This window comes from Hyaena hyaena, unplaced genomic scaffold (genome assembly GCF_003009895.1).
Source record: "Hyaena hyaena isolate Hyena2069 unplaced genomic scaffold, ASM300989v1 scaffold_205, whole genome shotgun sequence".
NCBI classification, from domain to species: Eukaryota; Metazoa; Chordata; class Mammalia; order Carnivora; family Hyaenidae; genus Hyaena; species Hyaena hyaena.
Genome location: NW_024080838.1, coordinates 1,293,287 through 1,319,875, shown reverse-complemented (window position 1 = coordinate 1,319,875; position 26,589 = coordinate 1,293,287). Strand labels below are relative to the sequence as shown.

General features: G+C 39.5%; 1 protein-coding gene across 5 annotated transcripts in view; it reads left to right on the top strand.

The window, feature by feature from the left end:
- ARHGEF28 (Rho guanine nucleotide exchange factor 28) overlaps positions 1 to 26,589 on the top strand; it is a 304,052-nt gene that overhangs the window by 5,967 nt on the left and 271,496 nt on the right. For 4 of the 5 annotated variants that reach the window (XM_039242076.1, XM_039242078.1, XM_039242074.1 and 1 more), the window contains exon 1: positions 10,711 to 10,786. The exons of the other annotated variant lie outside the window; for it this stretch is intronic. The gene's annotated coding sequence lies outside the window, so the exon portion shown is untranslated. Of the gene's footprint in view, positions 1 to 10,710; positions 10,787 to 26,589 lie in introns of those variants that run through there. 5 annotated transcript variants of the gene reach the window in all.

Here is a 26,589-nt window from a genome sequence, read left to right as displayed (position 1 = left end):
CTTTTCTCTGTGGTCATGTCATTTGTCCTTTGCTGCCTCTTGTGAACCCTCTTCTTACATTAACTACCACTAATAAGGGTCTATGGAATAGACTATTATACCTGCTAACCTCTCTAACCTCATGTTTGGTCTCTCTTCTGTTCTCCCTAAAATCTTCTGCAGTCTTCAGAGCAAGCTCAAGCTTCTTTCTCAAACTTTTGACCAGCTTAATACAGCTGAACTCTTTACCTTCTGAACTCATTAATACATGGTTGGTCCCTCTGATTTATCATTGATCACCTGCCACTGCTTTCTTTTTGGCCTCCTCCAATCTAACTGTAGGCTCACTGAAAGCAGAGTCCTGATTTAAGCTGCTTTGTAGGGTGCTCAGGTTGGTAATTTTGCCCTAATGTCAACAAGTCCTTTTAGTTTACAGCATTCCTGCTAGGGCTAATGGCAGTGTTCTCCTGTGTATCAGGCATGGGTTGCATTGGAAAATACTGGGATGCAGGGAAAGAGAGGTAAGGGTTGCTCGGGACATTAGATGACTAGTCCTTTAAAGATGTAAATGAGCAGTTGCACAGGCCTCTTAAGAAATTGTATGTTCAGGGGCGCCTGGGTGAGTGAGTGGAATAAACATCCGACTCTTCGATTCGACTTAGGTCGTGATATTGTGGTTCATGGGTTCAAGCCCCATGTCGGGCTCTGCACTGGCAGTGAGGAAGCTGCTTGGGATTCTTTATACCTCTGCCCCTACCCACGCGCTCTCTCCCTCTCTCCCTCTCTCTCTCAAAATAAATAAACTTAAAAAATTGTATGTTCAGTCTGGGAAGATAAATGCATTTATTGGCTAGAGTTAGAGTCATAGGATTGAGAGAAACCTGAAAGTTTGTCATTAGTTTCTAGCAGGTGATCAATCACCCTGTATAGCTTACTACTGAATATTTGACCACTGGAATACTGTCCTTAAATACTTAGAGTGATGGGGAGCTAATAATCACCAAGGCCTCCGAATCTAGCTTTTCTCCCCCTCAAGATGATTGATAAATATAAGCATTTGTGTTGACAATGTACAGCATGATGACTTGATATATATGTTAGGGAGTGATTACCAAGATCAAGATAATTATCTTATACAGTTAAGTTCTTAGCGTATGTGGTGAGAATACTTAAGCTCTCCTCTCAGTAAGTCTCAAGTACACAATCCTGGATTAACTCTGATACCGTGTTAACTATAGATACCATGCTGGATAGTAGATCCTCAGAATTTACTCTTGAAGGTCAAAAGGTACACATTTTGAGTTCTGTCTTCCCATTTCCTCATTTCCCCGAGCCCCTGGCAACCATCATTGCATTCTGTTACTATTAAATTGGCTTTTTATTAAAAAAAAAAGATTCCATGTGTTATTGATAGCATACACTGTCCATGTCTCACTTATTTCACTTAGCGTAATGCATTCCAGATTCATTGATGTTGTTGCAAAAGGCAAGACTTTGCTTTTCACATGGCTGAGTAGTATTCCATTATGTATATGTACTCTACTTTCTTCACCCATTGATCTGTTGATGGAGGCTTAGATAGAGTTTTGTCAAATACTTTGAGTCTTTTGAGATCAGATTTTTATGAACGTATTGTATCACATTTATTGATCTTTTTATGTAATGTGTTTATCACTATTTATAGATACAGGTTTTTTCTTTTTAAAGAAATTCTTGGGAATGCTTTTGCTGCATCCCGTAAGTTTTCAGATGTTGTATTAACATAGTTTCTCAGGATATTTTTTGATATCCCTTTTGATTTCTTTGACGTATTAGTTCAGAAGTATCATTTGTATGTCCACATACTGTGATTCCCTCTTCCATTTCGCAACTTTCTTCCTGTGACTGATCCTTAGTTTTCAACCATAATGTTTGGAAAAGACACTTGATATTTCAGTTGTCTTCAATTTTAATATTTCAGTTGTCTTCAGCTTGTTAGGACAAGTTTTGTTGTTTTAAGAAATGATCTATACTTGAGTAGACTGTGCTTGGATAATGTGTATTTTGCTGCTGTTGAATGTAATATTTGTACATTCAATACTTTCGGCTTACAGTGTGCTTCACGTCCACTATTTCCTTATTGATTTTTCTGTCTGGATGATGTATACATTGTTGAAAATGGGTTATTGAAGTTCCCTTGTACTGTTGCTTTGCTGTCAATTTCTGCCTTCAAACCTGTACATTTAATATTTAGGCTTTCTGATAGTAGGTACACAGAAAGTTGTTAAATCTTCTTGACGAATTAACCTGTATCATTGTATAATGACCTTATTTGCCTCTCATTATAACTTTTGACCTAACCTTTGTGTCCTAAGTATAGGGATCTCTGTTCTCCAGTTTCTTAGGCAGCTATACTTGGGTCTTGGTTTTTTGTTTTTGTTTGTTCTTTGAGCTGCACTTTGTCTTTTAATTGAAACCTTGAGAGTACTGTAGAATCCTTACTGCTAGAGGAAAACTTCTTCTCGACATTTACTTGCTTTCTGATTATTTTCTAGTTCCTTTTTTCTCTTGTCATGTAGTCCTCCTTGGTGAATTGATAAGGCTTTTTGGGGTTCTCCTGTCCTTTTCTATGTGGAGTGAACTCCTTCTGGGGGATTGTTTTTGGCACCAAGGTACTCAGGATTGGCTGGATGGAATGAATGACACAGGTAAGATGCTTCCTATGCTCTATGTGGTCGTTCTCCATTCTTTAGGTCCGTAGGATTTCTGTTGCTTTTCACTATAGTGCAGAACTTTCCCAGAGCTGTTTCTGTTGGCTTGTAGTCATTTGTTTTTGGGGGATAAATGTTGGCACCTCCTAGTTCTCCATCTTCTTGACACCGGCTCCCTGTCCCCACTGTATCTTTGGAGAGGCTAGGCTGCTATACTTATTAAAGGAGAGAATTGTTTTTGTCATAAGTCATTGATGAGGGGCCATTCTGAACAATTTACTTTCATGACATCCCCTTAGATTTAAAAAACATAAATTAGTATCCTGCTTTCAAGTCTTCTAAATTGGAAAAGAAAAACCCATTCAGCTTTTCTTTAAAAAAAAAAATTTTTTTTACATTTATTTATTTTTGAGAGACAGAGTGAGACAGAGCACAAGCGGAGGAGAGGCAGAGAGAGAGGGAGACACAGAATCCGAAGCAGGCTCCAGGCTCTGAGCAAACGTTCAGTGCAGAGCCTGATGTGGGACTCGAGCCCATGAACTATGAGATCATGACCTGAGCCGAAGTCAGATGCTTAACTGACTAAGCCACCCAGGTGCCCCCAGCTTTTCTTAAGTGACAGGATTTTGAATTCTCTCCTCACCCCCGAATACTGAACATACCCCAGTTTGCTATCTTCTTAAAGTGCAGTACTTTCAGATGCTGTTGGACAGCATAGTGCTCTGTAGAACCATTCATACTCTTGCTTAAATGTCCCACCCCTGTCCCCTTCTAGGAAAGGGGTAAAGCCTCATGGTTAGGATTACTAGCTTCAGGTCCAGACCTCCTGGCTCTGCTACTTCCTACCTTGTCTCGGATAAGTCACCTAAACTTTAAACTGATTTTAGTTATTTCTCCCATAGTGTTGTGAGAGTTCCATAAGGTAGTCTATGGAAAGTGCTTAGCACAGAACCTAGGATAGAATGATTGCTCAAATGAAGGCATTTCAACAATGGTACTTCACAATAGCATTACTGACTCTTGATGGTCCGTTATCTCATAATTACCATGTTTGATTTTTTTTTTTTAAATACCCGTTGTTCTGAGCAGACTTGTACAATTGGTTTCTTAGTCCTATGAACAGAACTGAATTTCTCAAAATTCCTGTATTTGGTCATTTGCTCTAGGTTTTCAAAGTGTTTGAGATTGTTAAACTTACTACTTTGAGTTCTAAATTTTGCAACGATTTTATGAGTGTTTCTTTAATGCCTTAATGAAACAATAACCCTGTTATCTAGGCTAAAGGCCTAGTCCTGAAGGCAGAGTTATTTGGTGATTCTATACAAATTTCAGATTGATGTCTACCAGTTTCAGGTAGAGTTCAGCTAATTACTGTTGTACTAGGATCAGATTTTCAATCTTCCATCTTTTCATTAGACACTACACAGTGGAATGAGGTTATTCTCAAGTGACTTCATCTTGAGAAATGCACACTGGTTCCAAGTGGCCACTGTTTCTTCTTTGAGGTACTGAGACATGAGCCTTCTAATAATCTTTAGCAACTTGTTTAGGATCAAAAAGAAATCGCTTGGATCTATAGCTTGTAGAATATGACTTTTTGAAAATTGGAATGACTGGTGCCTGTCTTGTGTGTAAAACCCATCATTTTCCATAGTTGCTGATAGATTATGTCTGGGGATTCTTAAGTTTTTTAAAATCATTATTTTTTAATGTTTATTGTTGAGAGAGAGAGAGAGAGAGAAACAGAGTGTGAGAAGGGGAGGGGCAGAGAGAGGGAGACAGAATCTGAAGCAGGCTCCAGGCTCTGAGCTGTCAGCACAGAAGCTTGTAGGGGGCTTGAACCAACAAACCACGAGATCATGACCTGAGTTGAAGTCGGACGCTTCACCATCTGAGTCACCTAGGTGCCCCTAATTTAAACTGTATTAATGTACAGAGAATATTGGGGTGCATATACCCTCCTTCTAATCTGTATTTTTGTATCCTTTTGGGTAAATACCTAATAGTGCAGTTGCTGGATTTTAGGGTAGTTCTATTTTTAATTTTTTGAGGAAACTTCACTTTCCAGAGTGGCTGCACCAGTTTGCATTCCCACCAACAGTGCAAGAGGCTTCCCCTTTCTCCATATCCTTGCCAACACTTGTTGTTTCTTGTGTTAATTTTAGCCATTCTGATAGATGTGAGGTGGTATCTCAGTGTGGTTTTGATTTGTATTTCCCTGATGCTGAGTGGTGGTGAGCATCTTTTCATGTGTCTGCCAGCCTTCTGAATGTCTTCTCACGTAGGATTCTTGTTATCTCTGTGTGTCTGGCAGCCTAGAACTTAGAGCAGTTTGATGGTTTCTTATGAAGGAGTTTCCACTTAGAGATGTTCTTTATGTCTTCTTCAACTGGAAAATCATTTCCCTTAAAGAGGAGATGAATTTTAAATAGAGAATTCTCTTTATCATTTTTTCACACCAGTCCCAAGCAGACCTATTTATCTCTTCTTTGATGTTCTGACTTAACAATAAATGGAAATTAAAATCTTAGTGTTTTTCTTCTGTTTCTTTGTCTTTTCTCTTTTTCTCCTCCCCCCTCCCCTCCCCCCCTCCCCTCCTCTCCCCTCCTATCCTTCCTTCCTTCCTTCCTTCCTTCCTTCCTTCCTTCCTTCCTTCCTTCCTTCCTTCCATCCTTCCTTCCTTCCTTTTTGCTGCCCACTCCCCTCAGGTTATTAGTGTGTCTTCAGAGCATGACACGCTTATTATTTGAGTAAAAGAAGCAGAGGAGAGTAAAAAAACAATTCTTACCTTTGTGTAGAATGTCACACAAACCTATGAATCAGGAGGCCTGCTTTTAGTTTTGAGCTCAGACTGTAAATGTCTCTCCATCCATCCAGAGAACATATATCTTTTCCAAAGAGTAAAAAACCAAGAACCTTCCATCAGCTGTGATTTCTTTAGGCAGTGATTTCATTGAAAGGTGGGTGGAGGTAGAATTTGCAATGGGATGAAATGGCAGGGGAATTAAGGCCCCATTTTATCATTCTGTGCAAAGTATGATCTATCTCCCTCTCGTTCAGAAAAAGCCACTTTCATAAGAATCACCTCCTCTAACTTTTTTGTGTAGGGCTTTCCTGTACTTGTCAGGTTTGCAACTGGTCCGAAGTTCTCAGGGATGGATTTCTGGAAGTGCCTTTGTGCCGGTTACCACACTCCTTAGAAACCCAGCAGGTTTCCTGCTGACCATTCCTCATTCTTGGAGGCAGGTAACAACGTACACAACCTGTTTCCAATGTTTTAATAGGTTTTTAACTGATGGATTATTAAGGGGGAATAAAATAGAAGTAATTGGTTTTTTTGGTCACACCAAGGAGTTTAATAAAACTTGCTTTGTTTCCTTCATTTTTTAAAAATAGTTTATTGTAGGGGTGCCTGGGTGGCTTAGTCGGTTAAGCGTCCGACTTTTGCTTAGGTCATGATCTTGCGGTTCGTGGGTTCGAGCCCCGCGTCGGGCTCTGTGCTGACTGCCAGCTCAGAGCCTGGAGCCTGTTTTAGAGTCTGTGACTCCCTCTCTCTCTGACCCTCCCCTGCTCACGCTGTCTCTCTCTCTCTCTCCTAGAAATAAATAAAAATAAAAAAAAAAATAGTTTATGGTCAAGTTGGTTTCCATATAACACCCAGTGCTCATCCCCACAAGTGCCCTCCTCCATGCCCATCACCTCCCTTCCTCTCCCCCCCACCCCCATTATCATTTGATCACCAAAACTATTGAGAGCCTCAGAGTGTTGACAATCTTTCAACTCTTAGGCATTGGATCTAATTATTCCTTGAGGGTTAGCTAGGTACTAATTTGGACTGAAATAGTTTATTATGAGACAAAGATCTCATGTCTTTTTTTTTTTGTTAGCTTTGTAAAGTTTTACTTGCCTCTTTTTTTTTAACATTTTAATATATTCCACATAGAAATTGTTTTGCAATAAAAATGAATAATCAAGGCTTTCTTATCTACAGAAAGTCTCAAATTAACTTTTTACTTGGCTTGTCTTACAAAAACAGGAATTTATAGTACAGAAAGCCCAACTTTACCATGAACAGTTGAAGAAAAATCACACCTTAAAGAATGCCAAGCATAATTTGGATACTGCAGACCATGGCATTTTGAAAAAAGAGAATGACCTGTGTCTCTCTTGTGTATCTGAATCCTTCTATCATTATCTGTAGAAAGTCATCTAATAATCTAGATGGATTATTGTTGGGAAATCAGGGTGTGTCTTTTTGTATTAAAATGAAGAATAAGGGATCCTGTGTGGCTCAGTCATTAAGCACTTGACTTTTGCTCAAATCATGATCTCTTGGTTCATAGCTTGAGCCCCGCTGGTCTCTCTCCCTGTCTGCCTTTCTCTCTGCCCCTTGTGGGATTCTCTCTCTCTCTCTTACTCTTTCTGTATCTCTCTCTGTGCCCCTTGCTCACTTGCACCCTTTCTCGCTCAAAAAAAAAATGAAGAATAACCATTTTTTCCTCTTACTTTGATAGTAGGAAAATTTATCTTTGTAGGCTGGTATGGCATCTTTGATGGTAAGCAGAAATTAGAAGTAACAACGTCAATTTAAATGAATTGGAGAACAACTTGTTTAGTGGGAGTTGTACATGACTGCTCATTTTTGCCATTTTTTTAAGTGTCATTTATTATTAGAGTGAGTGTGTGTGCAGATGGTGACAGAGCGAGACTCCAAGTAGGCTCTGTGCTGAGCTGGATGCCCCACTGAGTGAGCCACCCAGGTGCCCCTGTGCTATTCATTTTAAGTGTGGTGGTAGATTCTGTGCAAGAAGGAAATTTTTTAAGTCTGAGTATAACAAAAGCTGGACCAGGAGTGGAATTTAGGTTGAAATCTTAGCACTGCTACTGATATTCCAGGTGGGTCGTATGGCCTCTCTGGTCATTGGTGATGGTACTTGAAATCCATGGGGTTGGGTCAAGCCCTTCTCTGTGGTGTGTCCCATTCCTAGGCCTTGTTTCTGGGGAGGTATAGATGGTGTCTTAGGTATTCCTTTGATTGCTCAGATAATGTGTCATTCCCAGAGTATTTTATGGTACTGAGTTGGCAACATCTAAATTGTTTAGGAAGTTGAGTTTGAAGATGCTACTTCAGTGTTGTATCTATTACAGGGAGAAATGCCTGCTCACACCTTGAGGTTTTTCATGTTGTTGTTTGTACCTCACTGCTCATGAAATATTTCAGCCAGTAATAATCTACCAATTACTTCATTTATTTAAAAAAAGTTTTTAGCGGTGCCTGGGTGGCTCAGTGGGTTTGTATGTCTGACTTCGGCTCAGGTCATGATCTCACAGTTGGTGAGTTCGAGCCGCACATCAGGCTCTGTGCTGGCAGCTCAGAGCCTGAAGCCTGCTTTGGATTCTGTGTGTGTGTGTCTTTCTCTTTCTTTGCCCCTCCTCTGCTCACACTCCATGTCTCTCTCTCTCTGTCTCTCTGTCAAAAATAAAATAAACATTAAAATTTTAATTTAACGAGGGTGAGAGGGACAGAAAGAGAAACAGAGTGAGAGCAGAGTAGGGGCAGAGAGAGATGGAGACAAAGAATCCAAAGCAGGCTCCAGGCTCTGAGCTGTCAGCACAGAGCCTGACATGAGGCTTGAACTCCTGAACTGTGAGATCATGACCTGAGCCAAAGTCAGACATTTAACCGACTGAGCAACACAGGTGCCCCAGAATGACTTTAAATTGAATTCTAAGATGACTGAAAGTGGATATTAATTTGACTTTAGCAGATGGAACTCAATGTACCTATACATTAAGACTGGGTGCAGAATGTGTCCTGAAATGCATAGAGCTTTTGATAATGTCAATTTTCAGCTAAAACAAAGTTTATTGTGATTCTTTCTCTTACCTTTCCTCTCTCTTTTCTCCCTGCTTCACTCTCCCTTTTCCTCCACCTTCCCTACTTGTGTTCTTTAAACTTCATTTGATTTTACTATTTTCCACAAAAGGTTTAGCAAATTTCTAAAACTTGTTATATTTCATGTACCTCCTGACTATTAATATTAAAGAAAACAGACTTGTCCTTATAAAAATAGTGATTTTTTTTTAGGGATGACATTCTTAGTAGTTTTTAGTGAACCTCATGATACAGATAACTTGTTGGTGTTTTGAAAATTGGACATTATTGTGCTGGGAACTTTCCTTGGCGGTTATGGGGGCTCCAAATCCTCTTAGCCAGGTGTACTTTTCAAAGTATTGCACTGTGGGGTGTTGGAAAGTTACTCTTCAGTTTTGAGCCCTCAATGATTTGAGTTTAGTATCCTGTAACTGTTAATGACTTTGAGGGAGACACATACTGGGTCCTGAAGGCTTAGGAATAAGGAGGCTTGGTGCCGCCAAGTCAGCAGCCATTAATGCCAGTAAATATGTTGTGGTGTGAGATGGTGTGGGGCAGGGCATGCTCAGCAGCATGGTATGCTGGGGACCAAAGTATTGTCCATTTTTTCCCCACCATTCTACTGTTCTCAATCTATATTGTAAATATAGATCAGTGGTCATGAAAATAAGCAAGTTTAATAAGTAAACATTTTAATGAAAATCTGTACTTCATCGTAGTTCACACATAAAATTGGAATGCCTGTCAATTGGCAAAATTCAATCTCAAATGCTTGAACTTTGATACTTACTGTTGTACTCCTGCACCTCAGTGTTTATGGCAGCACTATTGACAATAGCCTGTCAAATGTCCCTTGACAGATGAAATGATAAAGATGTGGTATATGTATACAATGGAGTATTACCCTGCAGTCAAAAAGAATGAAATCTTGCCATTTACAACAACATGGATGGGAACTAGAGGGTATGATGCTAAGCGAAATTAGAGAAAGACAAATATTGTATGACTTCACTCATGTGGAATTTAAGATAGAAAACATGAACAAAAGGGAAGCAAAAATATAAAAATAGGAAGGAGAACACAACATAAGAGTCTTAAATACAGAGAACAAACTGAGGATTGCTGGAGGGCTTATTGGTGGGGGGGATGGACTAAATGGGTAAAGGGGCATTGAGGAAGACCCTTGTTGGGATGCGCACTGGGTATTATACATACAGGATAAATCACTGGAATCTACTCCTGAAATCATTATCGCACTGTATGCTAATTAACTTGAATGTAAATTCAAAAAGTATAATAATGTATAAAAAATTAAAAGAAACTTATTGTGCTACTTAAAAAAAGGAACCCTTTGAAATTTGGGATTATATTGTAAATGTTTAACTTATTTAACCATGGGGGAATAGAAAGTTGGATGTTAATCAGAAAAGACTTTTATGCTCCAATTTGTTTTGGCAATAGGCTTGTAATAACTTTACATCTTGAATTTATAAAGGAAAACCTAGCTTTGTGTGTATTCTAATTACAGACATTTGAAAACTGAAACAATTTTAGGGAATTCTGGAAATTTTGAGAAAGGTCTTTGTGTTGTGCTTGATATGTCAAGATGAAACAGATTATCTAAAGTTTCTCCTGGGGAATAGCCTTGAGCTAAGCACCACACCACTCTGAATTACATTGATGGCCACAGCTTCAGCCAAAACTGAACCCGAGGAGGTAAACGATAGTGCCTTTCCTTGCCTTAGTGCTGTTGAACAGTAGTGTTGTGCATATGCTGAGTGCATGCTGGTTTTTACCTGTTTTGGGGCATAGGATCTTGTGAACAACTCAGTAATGAAAATTGAAATTCCTCTGTGCCACAACTGAGTGCCAGTAAATTTACGGAGCATTTCAAGTTGCATAGCATTTAAAAGATACTGATGGAATGAATCACCACCTCATGTGTTGTTTTGACAGGAAGTGTATCATGTCTCAATAATTTCCTTAAAAATTTTTCCTACCAGGTGCCTGTTTTCTTCTTGTGAACGTATGCCCACAGAATTCCAAATATGTGGTTGATTCTTCCCACTGATGCATTTTGACAGCTCCCTTTTCTTCTTGGGAATAGCTAGTGTACTTTTGTTTGTAACGAATTTAAGGCTTCCTACCAGGAAGTGAGAAGGAGTAGATGTTTTGGAGACTGACGTCCAGCCTGGATGGTTTTGTGTGGTGAGGAGATCTTCTTACAAAGAAAGTCTTAAAAGTAAGTTTCGGGGCACCTGGTGGCTCAGTCGGTTGAGCATCTGACTTCAGCTCATTTCATGATTTCGCAGTTCATGAGTTCAGGCCCCACACTGGACTCTGTGCTGATAGCTCTGAGCCAGGAGCCTTCATCGGTTTCTGTGTCTCCCTCTCTCTCAGCCCCTCCCCTGCTTGCACTATCTCTCCCTCTGTTTCTCTCCCACTCTCTAAGATAAATAAACTTTAAAAGAATTATTAAAAAAAAGTAAGTGTTGACAGACTTGGTCTAATGCCAAATGTACATGAAGTATTACTCATCTATGGAGAGATTGGGGGTTGTCTTATTTTTCTAGTTTTTAAAAATTTAATTCCAGTATAGTTAACATACAGTGTCATTTTAGTTTCAGGTGTGCAATGTAGTGTTCAGCAGTTCTGTACATTGCTCTTTAATCCCCATCACCTATTCACCCATCCCCCCCACCTCCCTTCTGGTACCCATCTGTTTGTTCTCTGTGGTTAATCTGTTTCTTGATTTGTGTGTCTTTTGTTTTTTTCCCTTGTTCATTTGTTGTTTTCTTCACTTAAACTGAGTGAAATATGTATGTGTGTGTGTGTGTCCACATATATATACATTTAAAATTTTCTTTACCCATTCACTTATCAATGGACACATTGGCTGATGCCATAATTTGGCTATTACAAATACTGCTTTAAACATAGGGGTGTTTATCCCCTTTGTTTTCCCTCCCCTCCCCTCCCCTCCCCTCCCCTCCCCTCCTCTCCCCTCCCCTCCCCTTCCCTTCTTCTGTATGTTCTGTATGTTCTTTGGAATTCATGTTTTGGTATTCCTTGGGTAAAAACCCAGTGGTACAATTACTGGATTGTAGGGTAGTTCTATTCTTAAATTTTTGAGGACCCTCCATACTGTTTTCCAGAGTGGCTGCACCAGTTTGCATTCCCACTTGAGAGGAAATGTTCCTCTTTCTTCTAACTCCTCTTGTTTCTTGTGTTGTTGATTTTAGCTATTCCGACAGGTGTGAGGTGGTGTCTCTTGTGGTTTTGATTGGCATTTCCCTGGTGATGAGTGATGTTGACCATCTTTTCATGGGTCTGTTGGCCATTTGTGTGTCTTCTCTGGAGCAATACCTGTTCATGTCTTCTGCCCATTTTTAAATTGGAATATTTGTTTTTTTGGGTGTTCTTTATATATTTTGGATATTAACCACTTATTGGCTATGTCATTTGCAAATATCTTCTCTCATTCAGTAGGTTGTCTTTTAGTTTTTTTGTTTGTTTCTTTTGCTGTGCAGAAGCTTTTTATTTCGATGTAGTCCAAATAGTTAATTTTTTTAGTTTTATTTCTCTTGCCTCAGGAGACATATATAGACAAATATTACTATGGCCAATGTCAAATTACTTATCTGTGCTTTTTTCTAGAATGTTTATGGTTTCAGGTCTCACATTTAGGTCTTATATCCATTTTGAGGTTGTTTTTGTGTATGGTATAAGAAGGTGGTCGAGTTTCATTCTTTTGCATTAAGTGTCCAGTTTTTCCAATACCATTTGTTGAAGAGACTGATTTTTCCCATTGCATATTCTCAGTTCTTTTGTCAAAGATGAATTGAGAATATAATCTTGGCCTCTTATTGGGCTTTCTGCCCTTTGCTACTGACTTATATGTCTATTTTTGTAGTAGGGTCCTACTGTTTTGATTACTACAGCTTTGTAGTATAACTTGAAGTCCAGAATTGTGATACTTCAAGCTTTGTTTTTGTTTTTCAAGATTGATTTGGCTATTTGGGGTCTTGCAGTTCCATATATATTTTAGAATGGTTTGTTCTAGTTCTGCAAAAAAAAAAAAGGTATTTTGGTAGGGATCGGAATAAATATGTGCATTGCTTTGGGTATTAGGAGATTACTATTATTTTTTGGTGGGAGGCAGTAACAGGGACCTCTTAACAATATTCTTGCAAGCCATGATGAGCGTGGAATATCTTTTCATTTGTGTCATCTTCAATTTTTCATTGGTGTTTTATAGTTTATACAGTACAGGTCTTTCACCTCCTTGGCTAAGTTTATGTCCTAGGTATTATTTTTGGTGCAACTGTAAATGGGATTGCTTTCTTACTTTTTCTATCTGTTGCTTCATTATTAGTGTATAGAAATACAGTGGATTTCTGTACATTGATTTAGTATCCTGTGACTTGACTGAATTCATTGATCAGTTCTCATTGTTTCTTAGTGGAGTCTTTAGGGTTTTCTATACATACTATCATGTCATCTGCAAACAATGAAAGTTTTACTTGTTTCTTACCAATTTGGATGCCTCTTATCCCTTCCTGTTTTGTAAATACAATGCTCTTTTACTATGATCGTGACCTCCCTTGAAGTAAAATAAATTAAAAAAAAAAATCAAGGAGGTACCTCTGTTTAGCCAGGTGCTATTCAAGGCAATATGAGAGATACAGAAAATTAGAGCCCCTGACAGAGGACGTGTGGGTCACCCTCCACGGGGCAGCTTGTGGTGTGTGCCCGCAAGGGTGAGGGTTTTATGCTCTCCTATGCTGAGATCTGGGAGGGAGGGGTAGCCACCAGATAAAGCAGATTTTCTTGACTTTCCAGTAGAAATGTGTAGAAATCTAAGAAATTACATGAATGTGTGCAAAAAATTTTAAATTTAATAAGTTGGGCATTTTGTTTTAAGAACATGACTGTGTTTGCCTTTGGATGTTTAGTTCCGTATATTTGACTAGTAAGAGTGTATCTGTATATATATCTAAGTTTATGTACATTTTATTATGATAATAAAAACACCCATAAATTTTTATCAGCAAATTATCGCCCACAACCTTTTATAGTCTGCCTACACATTTTTGTATGATTTAAAATGAGTGATTTCCTAATTCTTCCCTTCGTTGGTAGGATAAGTATATTCCTTATCTTTATTGAGTATAGAATTCGTGCATTTAAAGTGCAGTTTATATAGTTCATTCTTAAAAATCACAGGGGTTTCTTCCAAAAGTTTTAACATTTCTGGCAGGATTATCTAGTATATAGGTAGTGAGTCTTAAGTAAAAGTGTATAACTCTATAGTGTATCTATCCCAGGTAATTTTGAAGACAATAGGTTTGTATGAAGTCACGCTTGTAAGGGTTGGCATGTAATTAGAGCCAGTCCTGCTATAAACAGCAGTATAAGTTTTTAACTGTGATTAGAAAAGTAGCTCACTGTTTTAAGTTTTCTACATTTATATAGGAAAAAAATAGAATATATCGGCAAACCAATGCTCCATTCTTGTATTCTTAATGGGGGTTGAACGTCATAACCATAGTATGGCTAAAGTGAGATGCTTGTATGGGAATTAATTAATGCTCTTGAAAAGGGCAAGTCTGGGACACTAGCACTGTGGGATGCAGAGTGACAGGAGGAGGGCGGAGGAGGCGTGAGCTGGCCCTGATGGGCACTGCACCTGTGTCTTATGCCAGCTCTCTTCCCTGGCTTCTCCTCTGCACTCATCCTCAGGGACCAAGCAGGTACCTGGTCACAAGCCCACAGCAGTACTGCTGCCTCAGCCCTGGCTTTCCCCACCCATCACTGTGTGATTCTGTGAGCAGTATACAGTAGGTGCATGTACAATGTGAAACACCTCTGTGAAAGTTTAACAGCCTATTATTTTATGGACCTTGTGCCAGAATGGCCACTTAACTATCAGTTAGGCAGAGAGCTTTGATCTTCCAAGTGCCAGAGAGAATTTCTGCCACCAGAGGTCTAATGATCCTATATTCCATTTAACAGAACTTCCTTCGGTATTATGGTTAACAAAAACATAAAAAGGGTTGTAGGAAATGAGAATAAATCCTTAACTGGCTAACTTGGAGATGCTAAATGAGATTTTGGGTGTAAAGCTAGTTTCACTTAATGGATTTTTTTTTTATACTCCCAGTTTCCTCATCTATGAAATGGGGATAATATGAGCTCTTTGAATAAAACTGGATAGTTGGCCAGTCAAATGAAGTTATAAATTGAAGTACTTCGGTTTTGTAATTTTGGATCATTTAAAATTCTAAACCCTACACAGCGATAACTTTGCACACAAAGCTATTTATGGCCCAGATTTATAATTGCTATACCTGCTATAAATATACATGTGATACATGTGGAAAAGCAGAGACTGTGATCATTTGGTACCATGCCAGCTCTTGTGTCTTTCTGTTAATCTAATACTTGGGCATTTAATAACCTGAAAGAAAAATGTGGAGCCAAATCAAATTAGGGAGCAAAGCCTCAGAGGTCCATTCTGTAAGAAAGGGGCTAATGAGTGGCCTTGTTCTGGTAGGAATCCGTTGTTCAGTACCTGAGGTTGCAAAAATATATAAATGAAAAACAAAACCAAAAACAACCGAAACAAAGACAATCACTTCAAAACCTGTGTTTTTTTCTTCCATGGTTGAGTTTAGAGTATAAAGCCATTTGAGAAAGCATTAGTGAGGCATTTTTTCAAAGCAAATTTCCCCTCTTTTCAGGAAAAACAAACTACCACCAAAAGAGGTTTTGTTAGTACTCTCATTTATTGGTGGGACTATATACATTTAAATGGCTTGTAAATGGCTGCCACTTTTATTAAGAAATAAAGTTTCATGGGCCCCAAGCATTAGTATCTGGTCTTCAGAGTCAGTTGATGAGATACTCTCTTCTCTTCCATTGGTGGTCAAATGAAAAGGTGAAGATGGTAAAGAACTTTTTGCCCCTCTCATCTGGTTTTGGAGTCCTGCTCCATTATAACAATTCATCAAGTGACCCTCTCTCCTGGAAACATTTTGGGTGAAGTACATGTTTACTGTCCTGGAGTCTTGGGTTGGGATGCCTCTCTGAGAAGGATTTGGCTCTTGAACATCCTTTTTATTTTTTTATTTAAAAAAATTTTTTTTTTAATGTTTTGTTTTATTTCTAGGAGAGAGAGAGAGACAGCATGAGCAGGGGAGGGTCAGAGAGAGAGAGTCACAGTCTCTGAAACAGGCTGCAGGCTCTGAGCTGGCAGTCAGCACAGAGCCCGACGCGGGGCTCGAACCCACGAACTGCGAGATCATGACCTAAGCGAAAGTCGGACGCTTAACCGACTAAGCCACCCAGGCGCCCCTTGAACATCCTTTTTAAAAATCTCACTTGTAGGGGCACCTGGGTGGCTCAGTTGGTTAAACGTCCAACTTCAGGTCATGATCTTGTTCATGAGTTCTGTGCTGACAGCTTGGAGCCTGGAGACTGCTTCAGATTCTATGTCTCCCTCCCTTGCTCTCTCACTAGCTCTCACTCCAATAAAAATTTAAAAAAAATTAAAAAAATGAAAAATTTCACTCTAGGTCTTGGGCGGTGGGCACATAGTGTTTCTACTGCCTAAGGTGAGTCCTTCTCTTATTAGCCCATGATTGCCATAGGCCAGGGGACATAGAGCCCCTGTGCAGGTGTCTTTGCATAGTTTGGAAGATAAAGCTTCTGAGGTTTATCTATCCCTCATAGCAGTTTCTGTAGCATTTGAGGGTCCCTGTTACAGGGAGTGTCAGATGAGCTTTCCATGAGGTACAGAAAGACCCTTTTGTGTAATTTAGTGTGGAATTCTGGAGTTGCTATTCACAGTGAAGATGGCAACTATGAGTTGCTTTCCTTTTGGTATTGTGCTTACAGCTTTATGAATTATTTTCTTTAATTCCTTGAACAGCCTCACCCTTGGCTTTACAAGTGAGGAAACTAAGGAAAGGGTAAGCAGCACTTTGTAGGACCAGAATTTTATTGATCACTGGTCTGCGGGATTCCCGTCTCTCTTACCTTTGCCGTGGTGTGTCTGAGAAGGCTAGGAGGGTGAACTCTAGCTTGTCTACATGTAATAGATTATGCTGTAAGCAATGCCAAAGTTTTCACGGCCTCTTTGTTTTCAAATTTGTCTTCATAGTGACTCTAAGCGCCTCATCTTTATACTTATTTAACCTATGTAAGACCCTTGTCTGTGTTTTGATCTTACATAGCTTGACATCTTAAATATTTCCAAGATGAATAGCAAAAAAACCCCCAAAAAACAAAAACCCCACAGTTTTTCCCCTTTAGTCTAAGTTACTGGCTCATGGCTGTTTTTTAGAGGAAACACTCCAAACTAGGCACAGAATTCTAATGTCACTGTCTGTACTGTTTCCAACATTTTTTATGCATTCTACAAGGCTGTTTACATTTTGAGTAATTTTGAACTTGGTGACTGGTCATTTAGGCACTCCTGAGGATTTCTCTACTTTTTATTCTTGATCACTCTGTACTTGGTCAAGACTTTCATTCTGTCGCCTTGGGCCTCTTCAGTTTCCATTGATTTCCCAGTGGTGGGAAGTGGTCACCACATTCTCCAACCTGCCAGGGTGCACATTAAATAAGGGTGTGTGTGTGTTTTCTGCAGGGGAACACTGTAAAAAATGGCTTTAGGCAAGACTGGCTTTTGCTATGACCACGTACCAGCAATTCTGAACAATAACTTAGAGTTACTTGCGAGCAAAAATCTTCTGTTGGTCTAAGTTCTAAATAATTGCTAGAGCAACTGTTATATTTTAATATCTACATAAAGTTCAAATTAGCACATTTTGCTCACTTACCCCTTAATTTCCATATTGGATACAGTGTCAGTTAGGATAACTCCCATTTATTCAGTTGATGCCTAACACATGTAGCACAAGTTCTGATAGTAGGTTTAAAAAGATTTGGCATCATCCATACTTGGTTTGGGTTCAGTTTGGGTGTCTGAGATCAGCATTACTATTTAATAGTGTATATAAACAGTGGATTTGAAATAAGCAATGTTAGCGCACTGATGGTGAAAACCAAGAAATAAAACTTGAGATAATTTTATAATCTCAATAGGTTTCTGAAGATATTCCTATATTACAGCAAAAGATAATCTATGTTGCTTATATAATAATGACCCAGAATCATAAGGGAAAGGTGAAATGAGGATCAGTATTTTTCTTTAAGGATGTACATATACTTATAAGAAATATACATCAAATTTAGTAAAATTATATTTTTTCATTTGATGGTGATATAAGCTTTGGTTATCTAAGATAGAAAATTAAAAAAAAACTGAGATAATTTTAATTCTGTCCTACCACGTGACCAAGTTGAGTTTGTTCAAACTGTAAAGCAGCGAGTGAGAAAATGTAACTCTCATGCATTGTTGGTGGGAATGCAAACTGGTGCAGCCTCTGTAGACAACACTTGGGAGGTTCTTCAAAAAAATGAGAAGTAGAATTACTATATGATCCAGTAATTCCACTACTGGGTATTTACTCAAAGAGTATGAAAACACTAATTTGAAAAGATACACGAACCCCAATGTTTATTGCAGCAGTACTTACAATAGCCACGTGAAGCCATGTGATGGAAGCAGACTAAATGTCCATCAACAGATGAGCAGATAAAGAAGATGTGGTACACACATACACACACACACACACACACACACACACACACACACACTGTAGTATTACTCAACCGTAAAAAGTAATGAAATCTTGCCATTTGCAACAACATGGATGGACCTGGGGGGTATAATGCTAAGTGAAATAAGTCAGAGGACAACAAATACCATATGATTTCATGCATATGTGGAATTTGAGAAACAAATGAACAAAAAAGAGACAAAAGGCAGACTCTTAAATATAGAGAACAAATTGATAATAGAGGGAAGATGGGTGGGGGCCAATGGGGGAAATAAGTGATGGGGATTAAGAGCTCACTGTGAGGAGTAATGTACAGACTGTTGATAAGAGCTCACTTACTGTGAGGAGTAATGTACAGACTGTTGAATCCCCATATTGTACACCTGAAACTAATATGACACTGCATAAATTATACTGGAGTTAAAATCTGAATAAATAAAATGTAAAGCAGTAAAGGAGTTAAATACTGATTCATAAATGAACATATTATACTTGAAATATTGAACTTGAATACTATTTTCAAATTGAAATTTCATTTTTTAGTGGTTTTGGAAACTAAAAGACGAATGTAGGAAAAGTGTTAGGATTGGCACAATTTAGTAGTTGGCTTCACTGGATCTTTGGAAGGCATTTAAAAGTTTTGTTTACATTTTCTTTATTTTTACTGGCATGACGAGATATTTGTACTTAAAGAAGATTTTCATGGGCATGGAGGAGGGCACCTGCAGGGATGAGCAGTGGGTGTTAGATGGAAACCAACTTGACAATAAACTATTTAAAAAAAAGATTTTCACAGTGTCTCTTGCCATTATGCAGTTTTAAAAAGATTATTACTGAAAACAACTGTTGTGTAGAAAAGGAGATATGAAATGACCTGCTTTGTGTATCACATACATTAGGTGTGTCACTGACAGTGTCACTCTAAATGGTGCTCTTATATCTTCCCATCAGACATACTGCAAAGTTCGTGAGGATGTACGTGATAGAGAAGCATGTAACCTAGCAACCCCTGAGTTGGTGGTCATGGAATTCGTCCTGTGGTCTGTTCTGTGCTGCCTACGATGGTTCAGGCTTCACCCTTCCCCTGGATTACTGTATTTATTGGCGTCCTTTGCTCGTGGCCTCCCGCCTCCCACCACTGCCACCGTCCATCTGCTCCTCTCTCAAAGCAAACTCTCTGAAATACAAACCTTAGCGTGTCTGCTCTCTGCTTAGACTCCTTCGCTTGGTCTTCTTGTTTTTCACTCCACAGGACCCTTCACAGCCTGGCTCTCAAATTCCTCTTTGGCCTTGCTTCTGTCAGACAGCTCTCCTGAGAGCGCCTTGAACACACCTTGATGCTTGCTTCTCTGCCTTTGTATCTCCTTTTCCCTTGGCTAGCCATTCCCTTTCTGCCTGACTTCCCTACTCTCTGTAGAAACCTGGTTAACTTCTTCTTCTTCTTTTTGTTTTTTTTTTTTTTTAAGATTTTATTTGTAAGTAATCTCTGTGGGGCTCGAACTTACCACCCCAGGATCAAGAGTTGCTTGCTCTACCAACCGAGCCAGCCAGGTGTCCCCTGACTTCTGTTCTTAATAACTCATAAGTCATAGGTCCACTCCCTCCCTCCTTTGTGCTCAGCACGTAGCTGCATCCACTCCATCAGAGGACACTGATGCTGTCATCAGTGGCATGTGTTGTGTTTTGCCTCTCCCACTAGACCATGGGCTCCCAGCATCCAGCTCAGTGTCTGTTGCAAATTGGGTGCTCTCAGTATTGCTCAGAGGGATGGACTGACAACCACAGATTCTAGTCATCTGAATTACCGTGTCTGCAAAAGGCTCTGTGACCTGGGCAGTGCTTAGTTTATGTGGAATCACAGATCTTCCTGGTCATTAGAACCATCTGGGGAGTTACTGAAATGTAGTTTCCTGTGCACTTAGACCACTTGAGTTAGCATGTCTGGCAGGTGGGACTTGGGAATCTGTATCCACTTGACTAGCATAGAGTTTATTTTTGCCTGGAAAGCTTTTTCTGAAAATCATGGTTAATTATTGATAGTTTTCCTCTGTCCATTAGCTTGCTGCTCTATCCAAGAAAGAGATTTTAGTAGTCTTGGAGACTTTCTTCTATATAAGAAAACAAAAATCCGTTGACCCTTTCACAGTTGATAGAGGGCTCCTATTAACCTCTCCATTAATTCTCAATTCTGTGAGCTGGGAAGATGGGTCAGATTTGAGCATTTGAGGCTGATACTTGATCAGGGTCATGTTTCCTAAAGGTGTTTAGTTAACTGTGTTGTTAGGACTCCCAGTAACATTGGGGAGTTTGATCCATGTCTTCCATTCCTGTGATTCCAGAAGGCTTCCCTTCTCTCCCCACCCTCTTCCTCCTGGCATTTAGCATCTCCTGTTCGGGGCCATCTTCTGTGTCTGTACACTTGGTATCTGCATTCTTGATTCTGGTGGCGTATTTAAGCACTAGGCAAGGGGCATCTGTTAATGACGTGAATTGGCATAAATGGTGACATCTCAGACTTGGTGGCTCTGAAACTGAGCCTGTTTCCTTGCTACTCCACTCCACATGGTACGTTCCCCTAACCCAAAAGTCCAGGAGTCTTGTTTTTAGTGTTCACTCGTCTTTATTCCCTGGGATAACTTGACTTTTTAAATAACCTTAATTCTGTCACATCCTTTCCTCACTGTTACTGATGCAGTTGAGACCCTGATCTTACTGTATCTAGATTGTTGCTACATCACCTGCTTTTGATTTGGTCTCCTAAAAAATGTGCTTTCTGTACTGGCACCAGAATGATCAATCTGAAAACAGAATTGATTGCTCCCTCTTTAGGTAGGATCTTCACTAGCTCTGTCTTCCTACATGGAAAAAAACTTCATGGTACTCAGTCCACCATTCAAAGATTTCCAGTATTTGACCAGCCTTTGCAGCCTCACCCTTAAGTGCTACAACTCCCATCTGGGAGTGTTCCCTTTGTCCAAGTTGGTGCTTCTGTATGAGAGCTCACTGGGTATAGCCTGCTGAACCTTGCCCCTCTGCCTTGGTTCTGTTGTCTCTTCAGCCTTAAACACCCTTCTTCTTGCTCCTGGTCCTCGTGACCAGTATATTAGTCTCCTTTACCTGGCTAACTCCTGCTCGGGAAGATGTATTTACAGGTATCAGTACCTTTAGGAAATCTCTTAGATCCTCCTGTTTTAGCTAGAATATAGTCAAGGCAACTTTAAAGAGACCTAATCAGAGGCTTAAGTAAGAATTTATTTTCTGTGAAAGTCTAAGCTGGAGAGATGGGTGGCTCTCACTCTGAGGTTATTGAGGGACCATGTTCCTTCTGTCTTGTTGCAGCACTATCTGTAGGGCATTATTTTCACTGGCATGACTGCAGCTGGCTCACTCCCACTCTCCTGTCTCCTGCCACCCAGAACAGAGAAAGAGGTTGTGGAGGCCACACTCCTTCCTGTGAGGAGGCTGACTGGCACTGTACATGACTTCTGTTCACATCTCATTAGCCTGAAGTTCACTGAATGGCCACACCTAACTCCAGGGGAGGCTGGGTAATAGAGTCCTTACTTTAGCAGTTTTTAATAAAATGTGAGCCACACATGTAATAGAAAGTTTCTAATAACCATATTAAGAAAAAAAAACAGACAAAAATAACCCATTATGTTTAGCCCAGTGTATCTAAACCAGCATGTCAATTGCAGGATTAGCCACATTTCAGATGTTCAGTAAATAGACGTGGTAGTGGCTATAATACTGGGTAATACAGCTTTTGCTGGTATGTGTGCAGCTAAAGTTGAAGCTTCCTACCATGGAAATTAAGGGGAAAATGGTATCTGGGGTCACCTGGTATTGGTCTTATTTCTTGGTAACTAGTTGTTGTTTCCCTTTGCAACTTGATATTACTGCAAAGTATTGCCTGTGACACATTGTGTATATACTTATGTGATCTAGTCTGCCATTTGCACTTTGTATTTTTAAGAGCAAAGATGAAGTCTTTTCTCTATGTCTTAGTATAGTATTGGGCACATTTTGATTATTCATTAAATGTTAAGTGAATAAAGTCACAAATGGGGATTTAACTTAATTCCTCAGCTGTTTTCATTATTCTTGGGTAGATGCTTATAAATCTCCTCATTGATAGGTAACACTTTCTTGCGTGTCAGAAGTTAAAGTGTCCTTAGGGGGTTGAATATACTTTGATTTTATTTGCTACATTTCCTGTGAACTCAGTCACAGGTGCTTTGGGTTGACATCCACACTCTGATAGAATGGCAGATTCTTGGTTTCACAAATCATGTTTCAGAAAATAGGTCCAGTGTGCAAAAATCTGTTTTCTGTGAAATAGTGATTTTTCTGGTGATGATGCCTCTGTACTGTGAAAGAACAGGATGCTGTTTCCATGCAGCCTCTCGCATTGAGAGTTCCTGTTTAGTCCTTGGGGAAATGGGCCATTTCCAGGCAATATTACCAATCTGTTGCTGGTAGAGGACAGAGGAAAATACTTTACATGTGAAGCACAGTATTCCCAGAAGTCAACAGTTCAGTAGAACTTATCAATGACTGTTGGAATTAAGTGGGACATGAATGTACCTTCTCACTAAATGAAGCACAGAATGGAATGTTCCCTAAACAAGTAAAATTGTGGATGTCACAGGCTGTTCCTATCTTGTACAAGCCAGCCCTGCATCCCTAGTCAGGTGGCTGCAGGGGAGTCTTTCTTGGGCTGGCCCTTGATGTGTATGACCCTCTTTCTAGAGAATGAAGGGCTGGGATAGGAAGGGTAAATGTACAGGACTGCATCTCCTCTCACTTTTCATAAACACCTCCCTTGGCCCCTTGTTCTGTCACTGTTCCATACCTCCCCTCTTTCCCAGCACAGCTTTTCTTCCCTATCCCAGGAGTAGCTCTTGGGACAAGTTTCCTAGGTTAGTCATTTTTTGCGAGAATCTCCTTTCCATTGGGCTGTGCCTTTCTTCAGGAAGATATTTACAACAGTAATAATAGTCACGGCTGCTATGATAATGGTATTCTAGAGCATGCACATGCCAGGCACATGCTGAGGCCTTCATGTGTTACTCAGTTTTTCTTAGAACGATCTTCTGAGATAGACATTATTTAGATGCTCCTTTTCTAGATGAAGGACCAGAGGCTTAGCTTAAGTGAGTTGGCTGGGGTCACAACCTAATGAGTTGCTAACCTAGATTTACACGTCTCTGAATCTAAATCTAGGCGTTTTAACCGTGGTATGGTCCTGCTTCCTAAACATAAACTTCCATGACTTTCCTCTTCTATTTGATATATACATTATTTGTACTGATGAGGTTGGGAAGACTGATGGGGTGGGAGAGGGACCCAGGAGCATCTGATCTAGAAGAGACAGAATTGAGGAGGGTTTGGACAACAGGGATGACTTGGTGGTAGTAGTGCAAGGAGGAGCCAGAAATATCAGACTCATGTTCGGAGTACTGGGAGAGCTTTCATTGTGACCGTCTTTACGATGGAGTTGTACAATACGTTAAAAAAAAAAATCGCTCACCATGGGATTTATTTCTGGGCTGTAAGCGTGATTCAATATCCACAAATCAATCAACATGATACATCACATCAAGAGAAAGGATAAAGACCAAGTGGTCATTTTAATAGATACAGAAAAGCATTTGTATAACATCCATACATGATAAAAGCTTTCAACAAAGTAGTTTTCAAGGTAACCTATTTAAACATAATAAAGACCATAGGTGACAAACCCACAGCTAATATCATCCTAATTGAGGGAAAACCTGGGAGCTTTTCCCTTACTGTCAGGAACAAGACTGGGATGTCCAGTCTCCCCACTTTTACTCAGCAAGTCCTAGCCACAGCAGCCAGACAATAAAAAGAAATAAAAGACATTCAGATTGTCAAGGAAGAAGTAAAACTTTAAGTCTTTGCAGACAACCTGTTACTCTATGTAGAAAACTGGAAAGACTCCCCAGAAACTGTTAGAACTGATCAAAGAATTCAGTAAAGTCACATAATACAAAAACAATGTACAGAAATCTTGAGCATTTCAATACACTAATAATGAAGTAGCAGAAAAATTAAGGAACCAATCTCATCTACAGTTGCATCAAAAACCATAAGGTACCTAAGGATAAACCTAACAAAAATGGCCAAGACCTGTACTCTGAAAATCATAAAATACTGATGAAAGAAATTGAAGAAGACACAAAGGCCTGGAAAAACATTCCATGGTCGTGTATTGGAAGAAGTATTGTGAAGATGTCTATACTACCCAAAGCAATCTACACATCTAATGCAACCCCATCAAAATACTAACAGTATTTTTCACCGAGCTTGAACAAACCTAAAACTTCTATGGAGCCACAAAAGACCCCAAATAGCCAAAGGAAACTTGAGAAAGAAAAACCTGGAGGCATCACAATTCCAGACTTCAAGTCATATACAAAACAGTAGTAATCAAAACAGTATGGTACTGGAACAAAAATAGACACATAGGTCAATAGAACAGAACAGAAAACTCAGAAATGAACCCACAACTGTATGGTCAATTAATTTTTGACTAAGCAGGAATATCTGATGGAAAAAGACTGTCTCTTCAACAGATGATGTTAGGAAAACTGGACAGCTACAGGCAAAAGAATGAACCTGGAGCACTTTCTTACATCATGCACAAAAATAAAATGGATTAAATACCTAAATATGAGACTTGAAACCGTAAAAATCCTAGAGGAGAACACAGACAATAACCTCTTTGGCATTGGCCATAGTGCCTTCTTTCTAGATAAGACTCCTTAGGCAAGGGAAACAAAAGCAAAAATGAACTATTGAGACTTCATCAAAATAAAAAGCTTCTGCACAGGGAAGGAAAACAGTCAACAAAACTAAAAGGCAAGCTATGAAATGGGAGAAGATATTTGCAAATAATATATGGCATAAAGGACTAGTATCCAAAACATATAACAAAGTTAGCAAACTCAACACCCCAAAAATGAATAACCCAATTTTAAAAAAGGCAGAAGACATGAACATTTTTCCAAAGAAGACATACAGATGGCTAACAGACCCATAAAAAGATGCTCAATGTCACTTATCAGAGAAATGGAAATCAAAACTACAAAAGGTAACACCTCATGCTTATCAGAATGGCTAAAGTCAACAACACAAGAAACAGAAGGAGGATGTAGAGAAAGGGGAACACTTTGCACTATTGGGAATGCAAACTGGTACAGCCACTCTGGAAAACAGTATGGAATTAAGAATAGATCTATCATATAGTCCCACAATTGCTCTAATGAATATTTACCCAAGGAATACCAAAATACTAATTCAAAGGGGGATATGTGTACCCTGGTGTGTATAGCAGCAGTATCTATAATGGCCAAATTATGTAAATAGACCAAGTGTCATCAGTTAATGAATGAAGAAGATGTAGTGTACACACACACACACACACACACACACACACACACACACTGGAGTATTACTCATCTATAAAAAAGGAGATCTTGCCATTTGTAAGGATATGGATGGAGCTACTAGAGAGTGTTATACTCAGTGAAATAAGTCAAGGAAAGACAAATTCCATATGATTTCACTCATGTGGAATTTGAGAAACAAAACAAATGAGCAAAGGGGAAAAAGGGGGGAGGCAAAGAGGCAAATCAGGAATTATGGAGAACAAACTGATGGTTCCAGAGAGGAGAGGTTGGGGGGAGGGGTGAAATAGGTGATGTGGATTAAGGAGTGTACTTGTGATGAGCACTGGGTGATGAATGGAAGTGATGAATCTATTGTACACTTGAAACTAATGTGGTACTGAATGTTAACTACCTGGAATTTAAATAAAAAGTTAAAAAAAAAAAAGCTGGAGTTGTAGCCATAAGGTAGTTCAGCCTTGTTTTATTGATCAAACACGTGGTGCTCAGAGACATGAAATTATTTTTCTGGAATATGTGCATAGTAAAATGGAGGATTGCATACTTCAGTGTGTCTGATTCTAAGTTGGTCTTATTCAGCTACATTGTTTTAGTGCTGCTTTTCATTAGTTTGTAACAAACCCCTGTTTGTTTCCATTTTATGTTTTTCTATTTGTTACCAGTAGTAAACTGTCTTTGGAAAGTAACCCAAGGGGAAGTGCCCTTGCTGGAGAATAGTAGCAGGATAGTGGAGAAACTGGCTTAGACATTGGTTCTGCAGCTGCCTAGGGAGTACAAGTGAAGGATGAGCTAATACAGTAGGTGCTGGGAGGGAAGGACACTGTGGGTGTGCCAGCAGGTCCCTCTGCAGTAATGAGGCAGTGCAGACCACTGAGGCCGAACTTGGCAAATTCCTCTCCCCACACCTCGCTGTGACTCTT